Source organism: Lepeophtheirus salmonis, chromosome 1, assembly GCF_016086655.4.
Source record: "Lepeophtheirus salmonis chromosome 1, UVic_Lsal_1.4, whole genome shotgun sequence".
In the NCBI taxonomy this organism is placed as follows: Eukaryota; Metazoa; Arthropoda; class Copepoda; order Siphonostomatoida; family Caligidae; genus Lepeophtheirus; species Lepeophtheirus salmonis.
This window is the reverse complement of record NC_052131.2, coordinates 33165435-33186039: the sequence shown is the minus strand read 5'-3', so window position 1 is coordinate 33186039 and position 20605 is coordinate 33165435. Positions and strand designations below refer to the sequence as shown.

General features: G+C 32.5%; 2 long non-coding RNA genes across 6 annotated transcripts; both read right to left on the bottom strand.

Moving 5' to 3' along the window:
- Positions 1–12119: 12119 nt before the first annotated feature.
- Positions 12120–12922, bottom strand: LOC139906486 (uncharacterized). Of its 4 annotated transcripts, none has more exons than XR_011782042.1 (3): positions 12842–12922; positions 12347–12801; positions 12120–12273 (listed from the first exon to the last, which is right to left on the bottom strand). It is a non-coding gene; the product is annotated as an uncharacterized lncRNA (long non-coding RNA). The 4 variants fall into 4 exon arrangements; XR_011782041.1 differs by having other exon boundaries at positions 12347–12779; XR_011782043.1 differs by having other exon boundaries at positions 12347–12805; positions 12842–12868.
- On the bottom strand, positions 12921–13630 carry LOC121125185 (uncharacterized). Of its 2 annotated transcripts, XR_005866570.2 has the most exons (3): positions 13419–13541; positions 13010–13363; positions 12921–12950 (listed from the first exon to the last, which is right to left on the bottom strand). It is a non-coding gene; the product is annotated as an uncharacterized lncRNA (long non-coding RNA). The 2 variants fall into 2 exon arrangements; XR_005866565.2 differs by lacking the exon at positions 12921–12950 and having other exon boundaries at positions 13252–13363; positions 13419–13630.
- Between the last annotated feature and the right edge of the window lie 6975 nt (positions 13631–20605).

The following is a 20605-nucleotide window of genomic DNA, read 5'->3' as shown; positions in this document are numbered from 1 at the left end:
TCCTTTGGACTATTTTGTCTGGGGCTATGTCGGGAGACATACAACAGACATCCCCATAGCACCAAGGCCAGCCTGATGGACTCCATCAAGGAGGTATTCGGGGCAACATGGACAATGAGATAGTCAGAAGAGCCTGCGGCCGGTTCAGAGGCCGTATTGAGGCCGTTATTGATGCCAAGAGTGATTATATCGAATGAATGGCTACTCTATACCTATATGCTCGTCATAGTTTTGATTTTCAATAAAAAAGTTAAAAAATGTATATTTTGTGTTGTTTTTTGTAGAAAAATATTTTGGCGACAATTTGATCCCCGCTCGCTTTACGTCGTTACCTTTATTGTACCATACAACCTTTTCCTTTCCAAAAAGAAACAAAAAAATGATTTCAATCAGTTGGTGCTAGTTAGCCAAATAAGTCAATTATACCAACGACTATTTATCTCTTAAGCACTCCCAGGCTATCCTTCAATTAACATATCTACACCATTTTGGAAAGGAATTGTCTACATAAATATATTTCAAAATATTAAAGTCCTACATCGTATTTTATTCGATTGTAAATTACAAAAAATTTTATACCTCAAAAAATAGTAATCAAATTTGCTTCACCTAGCAATACATTGTGATTGGCTGCTCTCAAATTCATGAGCAAGGTCATTGAAGGCACCTTGCCTCTTCTGCCTTCAATGTTGTCTTTAACAGCCTCAATCAATTATTTTTGCCTCTTGTGCTTCTATCTGGACCTTGTGGAAGCTTCTCTTTTTTTGTGGACATCCGGCACACAGTAGAGATGTTACAGCCGAGCACTTTAGTGATCTCTGAAGATAATTTTTCAGTCATAGATAGTTCCAGAATAGGCTAGGGGAGTAAACAATGAGGTTCAAGATAAATCCACCAGATAACGTTGTTTGTAACAGCCCTACATTTTTTATTATTAATTGTTATGATAAGCTCTGAGGATTAGAATTTCTTAAAATATGGATTTAAAATCAAATTATTCTGACTGAACATTGATGGATCTGAAGTGTGAAATTCCCAGAAGAGGTGCCTGCACTCATGGAAGAAAAATCAAGTTGATTGAGCGTCTTCAATCATATGATCGGAATGATGATTTCGTCGGCTCATCCTTTCAGATTCCTGAAAAGAATCCGATGCCACTCTGGCAAGGCTCCTCAGAATTAAAGACTATCATTGAATGTAATAGATTGGGAATACCCCTTATAACAAATGATCATATTTGACACTATTTCGTCTACCTCCAGGTGGGAAGTAGTACTCAGAACCATGATCTTGCTTCAATGCGTAAAGGAATGAAGTTATGTAGCTCAGTAATGGCTATGAGCTTTTTCAAATCTAATCTATAATCATAAATATAGAGATAGAGGTATTGTCCCCCTTGTGGGAAGAAGAAAGAAAGTATCGGTTAATCGCATCCAGATTTGTGGACGTTTGCAAGGCTAAAGGAAGACGAGATTTCACTAAATTAGCTGAGTCTATTATTCTAGCACCAACTCTTGTTTCTGTTGCTATCTCCTATGCTAAAGCTCATGAGTCTTCCGTCAAAACAAAATATTACCATGTTACTGATAATGAATTCAAGGAAAGTGGGGAGTTCATTGGTCTTGAATATAACTTTTTGGATGCTCTCCGGATGGATGTGGCGGTTAAAACGCTATTCTTGAAATTATATGCCCTTTTTCAGGACGAAATGAAAAAATTGTTCAGGCCTCAATTTTTCATTCTTGGAAATTCGAAATGGAGAAATAAAGCAGAAAAAGAGTCAGACTTACTTTTACCTGATTCAAGGACAACATTGTGTGACTAAGAAGTCCAAATGTTTTTTCGTAGTCAACAAATTTAAAGATGTATTTATTGAGGAAGTGTTTTTGACAATGATTTCTTTTCTAAAAAAAAATTCTTCCTCCTCTCATAAAAGTTTATTATGAATGTTTTGTATAATATATATCAAGGCATATTTAAAATCGTATTTCTGAATATTTATTTAGTTATAATTCTATATTAATTATGTTTCATCCATAATGATGAAAAATGAAGAGTTCCAACTACTTTTACCAAATACATTGACAGTCTAATATAGAAGAGAAGGAAAAAATGCTATTTTCCTATAGGAAAAAGCTCTCCCAGAAGTATATATTAATGGAAAATAGTAGAAATGGCAAAGAATAATCAAAATAGTCTAAATGATTTAGTATCAAAGGGTGTTATCGCAAATACAAAGTTATGTGTATGTAATATATATCGAAGAAGTCAAAGGTATAGGAGATCGTGGAACAAGAGCCAAGAAAGATTTTGTAGACAATCTGGTTTCCAATTTTCTCATAAGAATGTGAAAGTTTGCCTTACAAAAAACGTCGAATGTACAAGATGTGTTAAGAGAGGCCACCCTGCTAGAGTATGCAGGTGTCTAAAAGAAAACTCTATTTCGATCATCAACCCTATTCAAAAATTTGATCTAAATAAATTACCAATCGATGCACTGAATGACCGTGGAAAATACTTTAAAAATACAATAGCTACATATGACAGTGGTGCAGTTGTATCTGTCGCTGGATCAAGAGTTCAAAGTAAATATCGATTCCAACATAATTAAAAGAGTATCGTTTAGAATATATCTTTAACTTAAATTATTTATTTATTTATTTTAAAGATGGATTGTTGTATATCATTAATATATAACTTCCATATAAATAACTTTATAAATGTATATTATATTCTGTGAATTTATGCACGACAAAATATATTGTTAGTTAGAGAACATCAAACACATCATTACAGGAAGTGTACTCGTAACTTCTTAGTGACCACTGACCATAAAGGATGAATAGATAACTTTGGCACGAAATTTAAAGAATAGAAATGAGGCAATAAAGTAACAAATATTAAAAAAATATTGTTAATATTTACGAGTTGACAATTAAATGATAACAAAGCATTCATTCATTTTGTGATCAAAAACTGATCATCTGATTATAAACTGAGCTTATGACGAAGTTCTTTACATTTTTTGAGTTAGAAATCTAAATATCAATCAAGTCAATAAGGTAAGGTCTCCCAAAGAAATGTCTGTCCAAAGGTCCAATCAAAATTGCCGTCATTGACCTCCCTTGATGATCTCTATTCTCATCTTGTGCAACGAAAATATCATTTTCTACCACCTCTTCTTTTATTCTATTCAAAACTCCTTGACATACTTCCACAAACAAGTTGTTAATGATCCACTGACATGGAGAAGTTTTTCCAGTATATTTTTCAATAAACTTGGACAAATTGGAAACATCCAGAACATTTAAAGGGATGTTACACGGCACAGATAACTTTGCTATGTCCAAATTGAATGATGAACTGTTTAATTATCCTTCGTCTCATTGAATCTTGTATTTCTTGGAGACTTTTAAGTTCTTGATGTGATGGGAGGTTTTGGAGTGGCGGATTACTTGCGAACGAGATGGGCACGAAAAACTGCAAAAACGGCATGATGAAATGATACACGTCAGAAACCCATGAAGCATTTTCTTCGGCAAAGTTCCTTTGGTGATAATTAATACAATACTGAGGAAAAGTTGTTTAGAAGATGCAAGGGTACCAACGTATTTTATTCCTTTTTATATAATCTCTTCCAACCAATCAAATTCGTTATCTTTCAACAATTCCAACACCCCTAGTAATGACCAAAGTTGATAATCCTGTAGAGAAAAACGCGTGCAAGGAGAAGGGGGATAAAGACTTATGGTATCATTGTTTAAAATACTGATATGATTATCAGCTGCCTGCTTTATTATGAGTTTTGAAGGTATAACGAAAGATTTTATGAGCAAAATGTTTAATGAAGATATACTAACTATACTTAGACATTTATTATCCGTTACAGTAGATTTGAAAACGTCCCACTCCCTGAAATTGTAATTCATTACGAACCATATTCTCATAATAATAACTAATGAAACAACAAAGGAATAGAGTATTTCGAAATATATTTGAAGCTCCAAGTTTAAAAAGAAGGCTTAAATTAAATATAATCTATATTCTAAAAAATAAACCATCATACATTTATGTTAAATATACAAAATTAAACAATTAGAATCATATAACTAATAATAACAATAAATTATAAATACATAATATTGAAATAATAGGTTGATCCAAATAATACTTCTTGGGTCTGACATTAAATATCTTATAACTTTAAGTTATAAGACACAAGTTTTCTGAACACCATTTCTTGGAGCTTATCAACCATAACTAATCCTTAAGTGATAAAAAAGTAATATTTATTGACTATGTAATATTAGAAAACATAATGATCATACCCAAGTCTTCAAGTGAAGAAACTAGTGTCAGACAAACTAGTTGCGAACCATCCAAAGGTACTACTCCCGTTGTTGTGACCATTTAAAAGGCGACGTTATTTTAGGCATTTTATTCAGTTCTCTATCGACTATCACTATCTAATATTATATTAATATTGAATAATAAATTTTTTAACATAGGATGATTACCAATGGAAAAATTGATAACGCTTAAAGTCTGACGATAGAGGAAGATGTTTATTATTTAATCAATGATACCATAAGAACTTTTTCCCTTCTCCTCGCACGCTTTTATACCCTTACCAAAATTATCAATCTTATATATAATACAACTTAATATATTCATTCATTCCAATTCAGACTGAGAATCTGGCTCCCACTTTATTGATGTGTATAGCTAATATTAATATATATTCCTTTGTCAATGTTTAATTCCATTTGTTTTAATGAATGTAAATCAATACCAATTTTAACAACCTGCTTCCTAATCTTCAAATAAGAAAAAGAATAATGAAGAACATCGTTCACATCTCTCTAGATTTCAATTCTAGGTTGCTCCAAATGTACTGAGTTGTGTATTTTTCCTCCCATACATCTCTCATTTCCTCGTCCTCTCATAGGTGCCTCTTCAAATCCTCTCTGTGATTTGCTTCACAACATCCAACCATCTCTTCTAATGATATATCCTAGCTCATAACGAAGAGGAAATCACTGATCTTGCCTAATCTGATGTTTCATGTTATGCTTATTCGTCCCGCCATGAGTCTTTTCCAATATAATTAATCCATCATGTCTAAAGTCTAATGATAATTGATAATTAAGTGAATAGTACTTTTTCCATTCAAATTATTGTCTTAATTGTTATTTTTCTTTAATCATGAATTTACTAATATTACTTTTGTTATATCTGGTTCGAACACATTAGTCATTAGTTACATAAGGGAGATTATTATTTATATTAAATAAAAGAAGGCAATTCTTCCCTCCTCCCCGGCGAGCTTTATACTATTCGAATTATCCTAGCCCAAGTAATCCCAGTACAAACTTTCCCAATACAAATTTTCCGTATGCGAGCTCTCCTGACACCGGCCTTGAACGATATGAAAAAAAAGGAAAAAATACATAAAATATAGTTGGTAGATACCTGTTTCTACATACGAAAAATAGTTTAAATCATTTCTATATCTTTTTCTTAAATGATTAAAATATATTTCAGGTATCGGACCAACCGTAATTATTTACTCATATCAATTATGCAAATTTTGAGAGGTTAAGAGTGTAAAATGTAATTTTGATGTATGCAGGATTAGTGGGAAATTACTGGGACAAAATTCAGGTATGATCATTTTCAGTCTTTAAACTGAATTCACCCTGTTTATCCAACATATGAACAGTTTTGTTTATTTTAGCCATTTATTGTGGGAAATATTGCACAGCTTTTCAGTTTCTAACACTTTCATTTTTTTTTTCTTGAAAATTTTTGTACCCACTAAAAATTTTGTTAGACAAACATGCAATTCGTAACTTACCTTCTGTACTGTACACATGTGATTCGTTCCTCAGGTTTCTTTGGTTTGTACTTGTTGAAAAATAATTGGAACTGCACTTAATTTACAGATGGCATTTTCTTCTTGGTGTAAATCTCGCAAACAAACTTTGCAACAGTAGCAATAGTAGATGTGTTGATTTCAGATGCAAATCCAAACTGCCTAAAAGCTGACTGTGCTTCTTTTTTTTCTGGAAGAGCATTAGTGGTCCTATCTTTTATTAACAACTTTGCAGCTGTAGCATGTATCTCCTGAATTAGCAAAGAGTGTTATCTGTTACAAACACCCGCCAATCTATCATCCTCCCGACTCTCGACAAGGAACTTGATCAAGGACTCTTTAAAACTCGTATTTCTGAGGGATTGAATCCAGTTACTTGGACGTTTCTGGCATGGTCCAGTAATATGGTATGCAACAGAAGATGGAGCTCTTGAATCTCTCTATCAGTTCTTGATTGATGGATACAGCCATTTGTCAGAAACAAAGTGAAATTTTTTTCCTATCTGACGAAAGCATCTTCTTGAGAATAAAGTGAGAGACATCTCCAAATCTGGACGGAACAGCAGAGTTTATCTGAAGATGTAAGAAGAACAGTGCATCTATGATGGTTGCATTAATTGATGCTGGAAGGCTTGTTGAAACTTGAGAATCAATATACTTCTTCATAAGTACTGCTTTGGGAGTTTTCTGCATTGTTTCACCTACATGACTAAATGACAGTGGATACTTTAAAACTTAAATCCACACTATATATGGCAAATGTTTTAATAACTTTCATTTAAATATTTATCTATAAAGTTTATAATACATTGTACAACTGAAAATGTAGTGAGATTGGTATTGTTATATTGTCCTGATAAAGCAGAATCAAGATATTTTTTTAATTTTGAGGGGAGTGGAACTTTTGGGGGGTCTGACTCAATTTTACCGGACAGAAATTGGTTATTGGTTATCAGTCTTGGTTTTTATAAAGCCCTGAGATAGTACTATACATTGATACAAGTATTGTCTGTGTATAAACTTTATGGGCTTGAAATAAACCGTAAATTCAACGTTTTTGGAGCGACTCCGGGGGCGGGGGAAGGGGGCAAACCTCACTTTTCAGACAAAAAATTTATGTCAATCTTGGCTTTTTATGATGTCCTGGCAACGTACTATACATTGATGCAAGTTTTGTCCATGTACTTTTATCTGGAAAAGTAAAAATGTAAATTTTTTGTGAGTCTTTGTTTTTTATGATGTCTTGATATAATACTATACATTGGTTTAAGTTTTATCCATGTACCTATTGGTTCAAAATACCCGTCCGGAGGCTTTTTTTCAGGGAGATCCAGAGGCCAGACCCAGCAAGAGATGAAAGGCAGGTTGAAAAAAAAATTCAATGTTCTAGGTGAGATAAGTAATTTCAGGGGGGCAAACCTTCTGTACTTTATGGCGTGAAATTTTCTGTGGCAATCTCCCAGATTATTATGAATAAGATAAAAGGGTCTAAAAAAGAGAAAAGAGTTTCGTTTTTTATGATTTTTCAGCCTAAAAATGGAAATAGTTCGAGTTCAAAACATGATACAGAATCAATAAAAACACTTAATAATAATAAAAAAACACTGTTACATAAGTTTTATTTATCCTAATTTTAATTTGGTGATTGTTTTAAGGATAAAAAATGACTCTGAACGATAATAGTCCCGAGTTACTATAATTCCAGATATTTCAGAATTCAGAAGACTGAAAGAAAAACTGAGATCAGTTTTTGGATTCTACGCTAAAAACTCAAAAAAATATGTGCCATTTTAACAACACTTTTTCACAACAGAAAATGCCAAAAAGGGCTTCAAACTGCATTTTAGTTGATGCTCTATATCTGCTGATGTTTCCGAAATCCGTACAGCTACGGTATTTCTTGTCAAGCAATGTTAGCAAAAACATGTTGTTTCTCAGGACACAGAATTTCAACAGCCGTCAACATGCAGTTTTTCCATCACTATAAAGCTTTGATACTAAAGCTATTTGACTCACGATTAGGTAACTGGCTTTCACCACAGTATCACTGACTTCTGATCTCTGAATGAAAACAGATTGTTGTTTCCTCAGACAAATCATCATTTTATTTATCTTTTGTTTTCTCAGTTCTCACATGCAAGCTAATATATTTTTCGCTATGCTGAGATTCATAATGGCACAGAACATTGTATTCTTGAAACATCGAAACCTGCTGCTAGCATACCAAGCACATGGGTCTTCCATTCACCTCTGTGAAGATATTTATTAGAGAATGTAAATTTTTCGGGGAAATTTCTACACTCTGTGTACACTTTTCTCCTTTTTGTAGAAGATAATTCGCATATGAGGAAGCAAAGCTAAAGGAATAATGCAATTGCAGCCAACAGATCCTAAACAGACTCAAATGCTACGACCTCTTGGTTTTGGTTCCCCCACAGTGTTGCTTTCATGTTGTCAACGAGTACTAAAACACTGCATCCGTAGCTGATAGGAATCCCAGATTTGAAATAAATTACAGTGAAAAATATTGTTGACGCCCCTGATTGAGAGGGAGTTTGTTCTCGGTGAATTTTGTCTTCTGAGTGGTTTTGTCCTAATAGGATATTCTCTACTTGTAAGAAATATAATGTAAATCTTACAATATATTAATCTGCTTTAATACATTGAATCACTTTAAAGTAATTTAACCAAGAATAAAAAAGTGTTGTAACTGTACTTCGAGCTATTCAACACCAAAACGACAACGGTAGTTTGCTACATGTCATGGAATTAGCTAATATTTTTACTAGATGTAGATACATTTAAGGCATGAAAATGCTGAAAATTTGGGATAAACTGGTTCATTTTTTACAAAATATAATGGATACACTAAAATTAGTTATATACATTTTCCATAAAACAAATGCTAAGTAGTTTGACTTGACTATTATTTCAACATCAACAACACACTCCATTTTTATCCATTTATGTTGAAAATTCTTGTGGTTATTAACTCCGTTATATTAATTCCAAAATTGGAAATTTTATGCATGTTAAATTAAATATGTTAGATATGAAATCCCTTACAAAATAGGATACAGTCATTTGCAGCAAATATTTTCAAGACCCATTTGAGGCATGTTGTAGAAAAGGGCAGAAAATGAAAATGTTTTATTTCTATGACACATTCCAATACATATTGAAAAAACAGAACGATCTACTAAAAAAAGTATTAACATGCTAATTCATTCAGGCTTTTCAAAAAGAATTAGAAATTTGAATTTATTTAATATTTCACAATTCATATTATACTGGTTGACCCTATAATGATAAGAAATATGAATTCAATGGAATATAAAATATTTAGAGACTGAGTGGGTGTTGTAGTGGCATTTATGCAAAATGTATCAAAAATAGGAATTCTATTGTATTACATCCTTCATGAATGATAAGAAGGATTTCTTTCTCCAGGGAAGTTTGTAGAGTTATGAGGAAGAACCCAAAAATATATTTACAGAAAGAAAAAATATGGTTATTAACAGAATAACAAATGACGACTCTGGCGTCAAGGTTTAAAGTCCTTCACTTAAGAATCGGTTACAAAAAATTGATTTGTTGTTATTATTAGGAAGGGGTCTCAAAATCTAATCCAATTTTAGCACAACTTTTTGAATACACAAGGATCTTTTAAGCACTCTGGAAGAAAAAATAACAAATCCGGCCAAAACCCCTTCCCCCAAAATTACTTTTTCACCCATGAATGCATATTTTATAAATCAATTTTCAAAGTAATAAAAAGAAACTCAGAAATGTCGTGATGATTAACGCCTTTTTATGCTTAAATCAATAGTTATATAACATTTTGAGTTTATGCAGTACAATGTTAAGGGCATAAGGGTCAAAAACGAGGTCAACGTCTTCTCTTGTAAATTAATGAAAAAGTAATGGTTGTAAAGTATCAGTCTTCAAATGACGTGAATTGACCTTTATAGCCATTTGAAAATATGAATAGATTTTATATAAAATTAATGTTTGAATCTTGAAACACAAAATCTATGCACAAAAATTTTAAATATTAAATTTAAACATTTAAAAAAAATCATTAATTTGGGAGGGGGTTCCAGCCTCTCCAGACGTCTCTAATATGTGTTACAACAAAAGTTTTATTTTGAAGGCGGGGAGTTTTCAAGCTGCCAAGGAATTCTCCTCAAGATTCGTTTCGACACATTACTATATAGTTTTCTTAGCTTGTTAGACACAATTGAGAAACAATATCAGAGAGTGATTGCTTGTTCGAAACAAAGTAGAACTGAGGATCAATATCAGAGTGTTTTTGCTGGATATCATAGAGTTGGATAGATTTTAATTTATTTCATTGAATGGCTGCTTGAAGCAGCTCTAATAAAACGTCATGACAGCTAAGCTGCTCTCCTTCAAATTACCAAGTTAATTTTGGGTTTTTTTTAAGAAAAATTTACAACTTTAGTCTATATTTATTGTAAGTTATGATAAATTAAATAAATAACCTTATTACAATAATGTTATTTAACTAAATAATATGAGAGTAAAATACAATAAAAACATAAGTTCATTAGGAAATGATAAAAGAAATATTATGAAAGATGCTGTTAATTTAGAGGGGTAGGAGCTACCCCTTCTTTAAAAAAAAGCTTTAATTATTTTTTTGACATAAAACTCATAGTTACATATTTATCATGAGAATTAACAAAACCAAAATAAAAGTAGTAACAGTACATATATATTTTTTAAAGTAATTTAAATGTCATTTAAGCACAAATATTTTATTAATACTATAATCTAATTGAATAGGTAAATAATAGAAATAATTGATTTTGAGGTAGGGTTCAAAATGAAATATGTTTCCAGGAGCGTTCGCAGTATTATATTTTTGGGAGGGCTTGGTGTTTGGATTTTTTTTTTTTCAAAAAAATTCCGAAAATTCATTATCAGCTATTTATAAAAATTACAAAAATTATATTTTTGGGGGAAAAATCCAAAATTACATGTTAAATGTTAAATTTATTGATTTTTTTTCGAAGATCCATAGCTATTGACAAAAAAGTTGCAAAATTAAATTTTGGGAAAAAAATCCATATATAAAATGTTAAAAAAAAAATTAAAAATCCACAGCTGGTGACCAATATTTTTAAAAATCCATAGCTATTCACAGAAAAATATTTTTTTTTTTTTTTAATTTAAAGAATTAATTTTTTGGGATATTTTTTTCCCCCTCTAAGCCATCCCCCTGCGGACGCCCCGGGTTTCAGAATTGAAATATCTACTTATATTGAAAATGGGTCTTCTTTTAAAGGAATCTTTCTTTTCATTTTTGCTTCTAAAGAATGCAAAGTAAATAATTTATTATCAACTAGCGGTAGTACCCAGCATTGCCCGGAGTTATTAGGTGTAGACGAACATATACATTTTCCTTTATTAATCCAAAGGTAACTCCTCAAGAAAACCTCAGTGCTACTCTTGGTTTTTTATGAGTACCCTCCCAACACGTCGTTACATTTATTGAATCATGCATTTTCTTCAAAAAGGTAAAGGCTTGTGTTTTTGGATTTTTTTTTAAATTTCGAAAATCCATAGTTATTCACAAAAATTTCAAAAATAATAATTTTTGAAAGAAAAATCAAAATCCACAGCTGTTCACAAAAAAATATATTTTAGGAAACAAATTTCAAAAATCTAGAGTTGTTAATAAAAAAGTTCGATAAGTAAATTATATTCTTTTTACATACAAAAAAATCCATAGCTATTGACAGAAAATTAAATTTTTTGGAAAAAAAATGAAGAATTGTTTTTTTGGAAATTTGGCTATTTGGGAGGGGGGTACAGTCCCTCCAACCCATCCCCTAGGACGCCCCTGCAAATAATCCCTATTAGACAAAAGAGCCGAGGATTTTGTATGTTTTTTTTTTGTTTTTTCTTGAGCTTCACGAACCTTATATAGGACTAAAGGATAAGTTTTACTCGAGACACATCTTTCAGTATCTTTAACTCTTAAAAAGTTTTTAATATTATTGTGGGATCATAATTGAGGAGGAAACACGATTTAATCGAAGATGGTTCTGGAACAGAAAAAGCTTGATCCTTAACATCATAATTACAATAAAAGTGAAATAATTTGGTAATAGGCGGATATAGGTATGTAAAACCTAAAACGGATTTTTACTTATATATTCAAATTGAGGTTGTTAGACTAATTAAGTAGAACTGAGAATAATGATATTTACGAATCTTCAGTTTCAGCTGTATTTCTCCATTATTCAATTTTATTTATATATACAATATAATATACTTATTCAAGTACAAACAAAGTTGAACGCCATTCGGAATTTTCAGTTATTTCCTAGTGGATTGCTGTCTTTGACATAGGCATTGATTTCATACTTCTAGCCAAGGAAAAATATTTGGAAATAATGATTATACATTAAATGAAAAACATTTTGTTCTAATAGTACATACCTCCACAGAAATCCTCTGTTGTCAAAATTAAAGTCTACGTAGGTATCTAGCTCCTTTATTTCACCTATTTAGCAAACAAAAAGAGACCTACGACACCTAGGTCACCCAAGTTTTGCAAATATAATCGACATTAGCATACGATTTTAAAATATAGAATTGAATTCATTATTCCAACTTAGTTTTGGTGATACCTGTAATATATTTTTACGTTACATTCTTGGTTGAAGGAGATTTAGAAGATGTCTGCCAATAAATATATTTTGGAGTCTGTAAGTCCAGTGTTAGAGAAAATGTTTAAGGGAGACTTTAATGAGTCAAACAAATGGAGCACATGGAGATTGAGAATCTGGATGTGATTCTTTTTGCATTCAAGGATATGTTAAAATGGATTTACACAGATGTCATGATACTATAATTTCTCTTCTACTATACTCTGTAAATAAAATATGATTTTTCTGACTAAAAAAATGTATTAAATTCATTTTCAGATTTTACTTAGTTTACGAGATGTTTATTCAGGTTAATTTTGAATCTTGATGTGAGTCAGCATATTTCTGGGGTGATATCTATGATACATTCTTCCTCGTTCATGAAAAACATTATTCTTTAGAAACAGTAGTTCTCAATTAATTAACTACATAATACCTCAGTGGAGATACTTACTCGTAAATTCGCTAAAGTCAGTTTCATCGGTGCAAACACATTTTTACACAACCTTGGATGCAAAAAGAATCACATCCAGATGCTCAATCTCCATGTGCTCCTTGTTTGACTCCTTAAAGTCTCCCTTAAACATTCTCTCAAAGACTGGACTTGCAGTCTCTAAAATATACTTATGAGCTGAAATCTTCTAAATCTCCTCCAAACAAGAACGTAATGAAATAATATATTACCACATAATATGAAAATTTGAGCATCCTCAGAAAGAAACGAAATTAAAAATATATTTAGGTCCCATTATAATTAATTACTTATCTTAATTCCTCTCTCTCCTAGAATGAATAAGAATGACAATTCCTAAAATATTACGACAAAGGAGTATTTAAAGTTGGAACAAGTGACTTCTTCTTACCTTTCATAAGAACGCTCGATCTGATGAAACTTTCCTCTCCTAATTTCAAGTAAATTCACAAAGTTAACAATATATGAATATTTAAGAGATATTGCCTGCTACTGTTATCTTATCATTACACAAATAATATTTTTTATTATTCTAGGGACAATACTTTAGATTTGAATCATGTGTGTAAATACAAGTACACTAATGTATGTCCCAGAGCAATGGTAAGGGAAGAGTTAACATCTGATAGTCGATAAGATAGACATTGAATGATGTAATTATAATCGTCTTACCAACACAAAATTCAAATACTACAAAACCTTGAGATTTAAATATATGGTATAGCTCGGACTTTTAGGGTTATATGGATATTTTTTTGAAGCAATATATCTTCAACATAAAATGTATATATTAATTTTTTTAAAGGTGCACTTTATTTAAAAAAATAAAAAAAGTTTTATGTCATCATTCTACAAGAAAGTATGATTTTTATCCTTCTAGTCAAAAATCATAAATATATTAGACTAGATTTTTTTATACTTTTTTTTTATCATTTTCCTCGATTCAAAAAAGTATACAGAACCAATTTAGATATATTTTTTAATACATTTGGTGTGTTTTGGCTCCTGTTGTTCACTTTAAAGAACCGGTTCATAGAGCCATTGTGTTCGCGAACGACACATAAACAGTATCAAGTGAGACGAGGGAATTGTCAACAATCCCTCAGTTTTATTCCGCGCTTAACATAAAGTAATCTTTTTAAGTGTAAAGACATAAATAATTTCAAATACCGACTACCCTCAAAGGATACAATACATAGAGTACAGCTTTTTATATATGCCTACGAATACATTTTTCCCAACCTACAACTCCGTGTAAAAAAAAAACTACTTTAAATGTCTATAATAAATTCAAAATTAACTTTTTAAAACTCGTGTTTTAAAAAAACTTAATTTCTGTCAACTTTCAGACATCTACGGTAAATTACAGAAAAACTTTAGGCTTGTGCCTATAAACTAGGACTGTGAAGTCGATAAATAAAATGCCCGACTCCGCCTCCAGCTCCATTATTTTGAATGTCACCGTTTTTTCTGTTTATTTTAACAATAAAATTATTTCAGTTAGGAGTACCGGATTCAGATGGCTACAACGGTTTTCTGGCTAATCTTCAGCTCCTGGGGAGTGGAATAAGTGCTCACATGCCAACTCCACGACTTCTTTCATTTTAACGACATTTTCCACGTCCATATTACCAGAATAGAATCGTTGGAAACCACTGCTTTACTGTTGCATTCGATACTATATTAGGTCCATAAACAGCAGATTTTTTTTACCACCTCCTCCTCTTTTTCACTGAAGAATGTATTGAATTTTCTACTTTTGACTCCTATTTTGGAACGATGTAACAGAAAAAGGGCTTCATCAAACACAAAACTGTAGCCCTTTTAACCTTTAAGCTTTATTTTATCCAATGTATTAATAGTGAGATATCAGCTCAATAAATACATCTAGCAAAAAAAAAACCGCACAGAACTTTTTACTTAACCTAATATATAGATCTAATTTATAGCTGTAGGTAGTTATTAATTATATGTAGTAAATAATTATGCCTGTTATAAAGAAAATATTTGGAATATAAGATATTTAATAATAAGATGAACAACAAATGAAACGAATCAATTTCTATCCATTGTTAATACAATCATAAGTTTCTGAACGTAATTTATGAACTTTTAACCGAGGAACAACAATACAAGCAACCTTGCACTGCAATATTACTCGATCTTATTCTTAACTCTGATGCCATTGACTATTCACAAGACTAAGTACAAAAATAGCACGCTGCATGGCTTGTGGCTATGTTCTAACAAACATAATAATTTAGACCTTTGTGATGTTCGGAAATTGTAATTGTATAGAATATAGAGCACATTTGAAATTTGTTATGTAAATTAATAAATGAGTTCACTTTCAAGTTTCATAAATTAATAGTATTTAACACCTAATTATAATTTGTAAACATTTAGGAAAAACTTTAAGAACACGTAATGTAAGTCTTCAATTATAAATAAGTTTTATTTACATAAATTAAAATAACTTTTGTAGCCGGAGTCAGAGTCAGTACAAATTTTCCGACTCCGACCTTGCAGGCTTTCTATAAACCGTCAAAATTTTATAAAATTATTTCAGCTGATATATACATTATAGGACTTGCAAAAATTTGATTCTAAATAGCAAATTTAGAGAATTGGTAACAAAACATGGAAAATACAATTTTCAAAGGGTAAGCATAACTTTTTTTTGTCATCTACAACTCTGTGTGTGTATGAAAAATTTGATTTTAAATAGCTCTTAGTATATTCAAAATTGACTTTTTAGAATTTGTGTTTTAAGAAAAATTAATTTTCTTTAACTTTCGGACATCTCCAGTCAACTACAGGCAGGATTCGGTAAACTTTAGTCTTTGATCTATTAAGTGGCAGTATATTATTAAATTTATATTTGCTGGCATGGCCATTATTAGACTGGTGAAATTTTGTTTCCTAATCCTGGAATTTTTATTTCAATAGATACTTAGACTGATTGTTTAAACCTATGCAGGACATATAATCTTCAATAAATATTTCTGCACAATCAAATGACAAAAAATTGGCTCAACAATGAGTTTTAGTTGGTTAATTTATAAAATGAAATTAGGGATCGATTTTGAAGGAGTATGTACCTAATAAATATCTGAGAAGGGATTTCCCCGTAACTACTTAGATACGGTGAAATAAAGTCATGAACATACAAACTGAAGAATTATATAGCTTTAACTGGGAGCCTTACAGGTTATTTGATTGATAATAAATACTGAAGGGAGTTCAGTCCTATTTTCTAAAATGAGACTCCATGTGGAGGCTTTGTTCGCATAATTATACATTTTAATATCAGTAAGTGTATTGATTATTTAATAAATGACAAGTAATATCTAATTGTAAATCTCTTTTAGTATGTAATCATCTTGAAATACATAGATTAGTTGTTCAAGAGGATTTTTATTCATGATTACATTTCATTAATCGAGTTTATGTGCTCGTGGATCTCAACAGATTCAACATAATGCCTAAAACACCAACAATTATCAATTGCCCGTTCCCAGATTGTGATGAAGTTAACAAGAGTGACTCAGAGGCAATGGGAACCCCAAAATTGATTTTGAAACGAAGGAAGATGGCTGCGATAGGTTTCTCGCTTCGTGGAATGTTTTACAACAATTAAGAAAGTTGAAAATCGGGAAAGAGTAGACCAATTGTTTCAATGCAGTGAGGTTGCAGTGGGAAATGATTTGCTGAAAGCAAGTTCAAAATTTTTGGAAGAAAATGAAAATGTTGTTCTGTCAGTTATTAAATCACTGGCAGTCTTACCATAAATTCACTGTGTAAAACAAACAGATTTATTTACTATGAAGCAATTTCATGGAGAACCAATTAAAGCGTTCGAAGTTATTTGTTACTTCTCAACAAAGTGTAAACACGATAGGAATGTTGATTTTACAGGAGAGATAGTTCGAATAACATTAATGACTGGAGTGATTGATCCGATAAATATTCAGAGAGATTGTCACTATACCAGAAATTGATGAGAAAACTATATCAGAGTTGAACCAAGTTATTAAATCTAGAGAAAGAGCCAAGATTGCTACGAGCAGCCACAAAATATCAGCAGCAGTTTCCACTTTCAAATGACGGTTCAGGATGAATCAAGAAATTGGGAAAATGCACACATTGCAGAAAGTTCTTTAAAATTGTTTACTGATGGCTATATGTAAGGGTTATAACAAGAAACCTCATAAATAGAGCCTAGAATGTTGGTGCAAAATTAGAAATATAAGGAAGAGGTGTCGAGAATTTCAAAAAATCAAGTTAATAAAGAAAAGGCTCGCTCCTACATAGGAACTTTCTACTTCTCACACATTAAAAGCCAACCTCGTATTCAGGAATGAAATATGGATAAATGAAAAACCCATGGCGCAACCGAGGGTACAAGTAAATGTATATTCCCATAAAATGGACTACACAAATATATCACACAGATATCCTAAAATGGGTCCAGTGATGATCCATGCAATAGCTGATACAGGGATCAACTTTGCCTTTGGAGCGATAAGATTTTTCAAAACCAGGTTACAGCTGTAAGACCTTGTAAAAGTTCAAGTTCAAGCTATGGCAGTAAATGAGGAAAAAATTAATATCGATGATGATGTTTTATTTTTTATAGCAATAGAAAGCTTAGGAACAGCGGAGCAATGGTAGACGTAAGTCCACAAGCTAGGAAACTACTTATCCATGGATGTATTAAAGCAGCTGAAAGTAATTGACAGGTGATTTCCATGTCCAGCAAACGCAGTGATGGGGAAGAGAAATCATAAAAAAGGGTCGAATGTGGCTATTTGAGGCGCATGGTGCCTCCAGAGAAACCAAGGCCTTTTCAAGCTGTTGAATCGAATGTTACTCTAATGAGAAAATGGATAGTTGACAGAAATGCAACATTTACATTAATAGATGTCCGCATTAACCTTTAACCAATGTTGAGGGTTCACCAATTAAAATACTATTTGAACCAAATTATATCCCTAGAGCAGTACATACTCTTTCGCCAGTTCCCATTCACTGGAAAGATAAAGTGGAAGAATATTTAAGAAATGACGAAAGGATGGGTATCATAGAATGCATAAGGAAGAAGCAAGTGAAAGAAAAATTAATGGAAATCCTAGACGCACAGTGGATTTGTCTCGACTTAATAAGTATTCTAAGATAAACCCGTGCTATGAAGTCTCTTTTCTACATGGCAAGATCCATACCTACAAAGATCTACAGTCACGGACACATGGAATGGTTTCCACAGTGTCCCAATTCGAGATGAAGACCGTCACATGAAAAAGTTTATCACACTCAAGGATGTGATAAATTGTCAATAAAGAATCACGTGGAGAACAATTCAGTTGTAACGAGATAGAACACATTTTCTCAGACACTTCTGAAAATGATGGAGGATGGAGTTCTGAAAGACAATCTACCTAAGAAGATAAAGGAATACAAACATATTTGGAAATTTGGAAGTCTTTTAATCAAATGGGTGGCGTCATTATTTACCAGGACAAAGTCAACGTACTAAAAACACTTTGCAAGGAAGTGTTGAAGTTATTGCACGCAGCTCATCAGGTCACCTCAGCAATGATATCTCATGCGTCATCATGAGTGTTTTGGCCAAGAATTACATACGATATTACGAGTATGCGGACTTATTTAAGTCATGCAACTCTATTGCTCCTTCACAGCCTAGATGTTCACTTATACTTTCAAATGTCCCAGATACACCATTCCAAGCCATTGTTGCCAACTTTTGTTACGTTAGCGGTTCCAAGTACCTTGTAATCGTAGATAGATTGTCGGGATGGACAGAGGTGTCAAAAGGAGTAAAGGGATTGTTGGCATGTTTGAGAAGTTTCTTCACAACGTTTGGAGTTCCTGAAAAAATCACAAACGACAATGGAACGGAATTTGCATCCCATGAAACGGCAGATTTTTTTTTAAATGGGGATCACCTACCCCACATTTTCTGATTATTTTCTATAGTCTAATGGGAGAGCAGATGTAGCAATTAAAAAAGTAAAGAGAATACTGCAAGACTTTGAATTTGTTCAGGCTACCCATATTCTGATTTTTTTTTGGTACTCATATGAAAAGCGTTGAAAGCGAGGACAATAAGGGTTTATGAAGACTTAGTGGCTGGATCTAAGAGAAGGGACCCCATATTGGCAAATGCCAAGTGTGCCGTTCATTTAGGAGTGGCATAATGGGTGCGAAGAAAAAAATAGGTGACCTCGAACTTAACCTGACTTACCAGCCGCGCTCAATTTTTCTAACATTATAGTTAGGTCAAGTAGCCCCCATAAAACTAGGGTCTGGTCAGTCCTTAATTCTCAGGCTCTGTCGAGTTTCAATTTTGTATATTCTGGCTGTTTTTTTTTTGTTTTTTTTGTTCTTCTTTTCTTTTGAAAAACCTATCATTGGTTTTTATTTGCTTTGCTGATTTTTTCAACAAGTTCTAAATTCGTCCTTTGAGTTCATCTCTGATATACCCACAGTGGTCTTAGTTTGCCTATAGTGTTATCCAGACAGATGAGTTCCATTTTTATTGTTAGACATTAATGCAAAACTTTGGGGTTGAGGGGGAGGTTTACCGTATGAGAGGATAAAATTAGTGCCGAATCACTGTCTGTATTTTCGGCTACCACCCGACCTAAATGCACAGCTCCGACCAGTTAATAATTGCATTTCTTATTATGAAAATAATGAGTGTATATCAACGGTATACACTATACATATATTTGTCGAGTTGTAATATTTGTACTTTGCAACACTTGTCTACAGTTTTCTTTTTGTACATAGTTTAATTTTATATTTTGTATTGGCTAAGGATATTACATTTTTTAATTATTTATTATATTATTAGAGGTATTTATAATTTCTCAGAATATAATCAATTTTCTAAGGTAATTAATATATTCAGCTTAGTGTAATAGTATAATATTGAATATATACAGGTTCGGAAGCAAAATATGGACCGAATGACTGATTATAGAAAAATGTAAATAATATTATTTTTTGATAAATCATTTTGAAATTTTTTTACGAAACTTTGAGACACTACCTTTATCAACATGTTCACGAAATATGGCCTCCCTCAGCAGCAATCACAGCCTCCGCACGGTGGCGGAAACCCTTGTAGGAGTTGATGATGAGCTTCTCGGACAAGTTCTTCCACTCCTTCACAATGGCAGCCTTCAGGGAGTCCATGTTCGGGTGAGTTGTCAGGTTAGTCTCCCTCTCCAAAGTGCCCCGCACAGCAAAGTCCAACGGGTTCAAATCCGGCGAAGATGATGGTCACATGTCCTTGAACCAAAAATCACCCATGTTGTCGGTGCAGAACTTCTGGCATTTGGCCGATGTCTGAGAGGGTACACCATCTTGACCCACACATAGATGTCCTTCGGGTAGGTGGCCTTGAGCCATGGTAGTATTGTGAATCTCAGCACCTTGTAGTAGGCATCCTGACCGATTTTCTTCCAGCCTTAAAAAAGTAAGGAGGCATCTTTCTGCCGTCGGACGCCACGGCCCCCCTGACCCTTGTTTGGGCCGGATGTTTTGGACAAA